Genomic DNA, 2,603 nt, shown 5'->3' with positions numbered 1-2,603 from the left:
GGGATCGGGTTCCTGAGGTTCTAGGCAGAGCTTGTCCTTCACACTGCTGCTCCAGTTGAATTTGACAAGGCTGGTATTTAGGTTGAACACCAACTCCGAGCCAGGCTCTGGGCCATGCCAAGTCCTGCTCAGGGCGTTCGTTCTATGTGGGTACGGGCAAGAACCGTATGTAGTGGCCAAGAGGTTTCGGGAGAGGGAAGGGGCTTCCTCTCCCCTGGTGTAATCAGGCCAGGCTCCCTGGAGAGGGTGGCTTGTGAATGGGTTCTGAATAACGAGTGGGCTTTCCCCGGGGGGACCAGCAGGAGCAAACAGGTGGGAAAGGGCACAGTGAGTGTGCGAGCTACCATGTGGTTTCTTTGGACGTCCCAGAACAGGACAAGCAGGCACGTGCACAGCCCCCCGACCCCACGGCAGGCCAGGCCCGACGAGGAGGTGGCCGCTTTCAGCTCAGTGTGAGGAAGAGCTTCTGCGTAGACCTGGTAATGAGCTTCCCATCCCTGCAGATTTGCGAGCGGGGGCAAGGGGTTGGTGACCCCTGGCCACAGGGGGCTGAACTGGAGCCCCCGCAGGTGTCTGAGAACCAGGAGCAGGAATCTCCAGCCCTCCAGCAGGCAGCCCGCCAGCCCACTTTGTCCAGTCCCTCAGCAGGACCTGGCGGCCAGGATGGGGGAGGAGGGGAGAGGAGGCGGAGAGGCCCTCCTCCAGCTGCTCGGTGCCCTGCTGTGCATCTGCAGCTTCCACCCCGCCTGGTCTAGGGACATCGCACAGGCCCATATCCCACGTCCAGAGGCAGACGGGGCCACACGGTCCTTCTCTGGGTGGCTTACAAAGGGGGGTCTGAAGGAGGGACTCCCTCTGGAGGCTGTGCCCAGGGAGGCTCTGCGGCCTGACGATGCCCAAGCATTCTGCAAGAGCTGAAGCGTCCCCTCCACCTGCCCCACGTCACCAAGCATCCGCCTCAGCCTAACCTGGATTCCTCCTGAGGGAATGGAGATTCCTTCCTCCGAGGGAAGCTGGGAGTAAGGCCCCCAGTGTTTGCCCCGCTCTGGCTGCCCGGCGCCTCGCGCGGAGGCCAGCGGCTGGACGGGCCGGGACGCTCCAGGCTGCCGGGCCGCCGGGCCGCTCAGGTGGAGATGGCAACAAAGAGCGGCTTTGTGCACGCGGGCCCGCGCTCACACGCACCCGCACACGCCCCACACAGGCTCTTTCCAAGAACGGCTCCCGAGCCTGGTTGCCAAGATAAAGGAGCCACTGGGCGGTCAGCCCCCAGGAGGAAATATCGCTCCCGTGGCCTTTGTTGTTCAAAGGGCTTTGCGAAATCTCCAGACTCCTCTTGGAACTGATCCCAGGCTGAGGTGGCGGTTTCCCCGCAGCTGGAGATGGAGGCCAAGGATGGCACAGCCTCCCGGGCCTGGCGGGAAGCAGGGGGAGGGGGGGGAGCAGAGCCGCCCCGGGGGGCCAGGCTGGGAGTCCTGAGCAGCCCAGCAGCTTTAATCCTTCACTTCCAAGATTAGCTCACTCGATTCCCACAAGCCTGGGGGTAGGCAGAGATCTCCCCATTTTATAGGCATAAAACAGAGGTTGGGAGAAGCCTACAGCTTATTAAATGGCCCTGCGGGGAACTGATGCTGGAAATGAGATTGACTTGGCCCCAGTCACGAGCCCTGCCCTGGCCCCGTTCTGAGCCCCATATCTGACCTCTAATTGAGCTGTGACTTGCCCTAGACTGAGCCTGGCCGCTGGCCTCAGCTGATCCCTGATCCCAGCTACACACAGCGCTTTGACCCCGACAGAACTGCGGCCTACCCCAGCCCGATCCGTGATCCTAGCCTCGGATCCCTCTCCTGTCCGCTGTAAGCCTCCTGAGGTCAGAGGTCTGCACTTCTCATTCTCCCCTCTACTTTACATTCCCACTGTGACTGCTCAAGCAATCTCTGTTTTACCTACCAGACTATATAGGGCCAAGGGGCGGAGTCTATCTCGTTTGCTAGCACTTAGTAAAGTAAGAGCAACAAATAACAAGCACTTCTTGAGCGTTTGCTAAATGTCAGGCCTTGGGCTCCGTGTTTTACAGAGGCTGTCTCAATAATCCTCACAAAGAACCCTGAAGCAGGTGTTACCCTGAGTCCATTTTACAGATGAGGACACTGAGCCCCAAGGTCACACCAGGAGGCAGGGGGCGGGGCCAGAAGTACAGGATGCTTTTAGTAGTTCACTCATCCATCACATTCAGCTGCCTGGTGAGGGCTGGGGGCAGAGAGGGAAACCTAAGAGGAAGTGGGCAGGTGGGAACAGCTAAGAGCTTTCTGGAGACTGAGTTTCTGAAGCCATAGAAGGGCCGGGGAGGGGCACCTGGGTGGCTCTGTTGGTTAAGCATCCGAATCTTGATTTCGGCTCAGGTCGTGGTCTCAAGGTGAGAGGGAGCCATCGAGCTGGGCTCCAGGCTCAGCAGGGAGTCTCCTTGGAGATTCTCTCCTTCTGCCTCTTTCTCTCTCTGGGTCTCAAAAATAAATTTAAAAATCTTAAAAAAAAAAAAAAAAAAAGGAAAAAAAGAAAAGAAGGGCCAGGTGAGTCAGACTAGGGACACTTGATGAGGGAGCCAG

Source organism: Vulpes lagopus, chromosome 23 (assembly GCF_018345385.1).
Source record: "Vulpes lagopus strain Blue_001 chromosome 23, ASM1834538v1, whole genome shotgun sequence".
Classification (NCBI taxonomy): Eukaryota; Metazoa; Chordata; class Mammalia; order Carnivora; family Canidae; genus Vulpes; species Vulpes lagopus.
The sequence above is the reverse complement of the archived record's forward strand: the minus strand, read 5'-3'. Positions refer to the sequence as shown.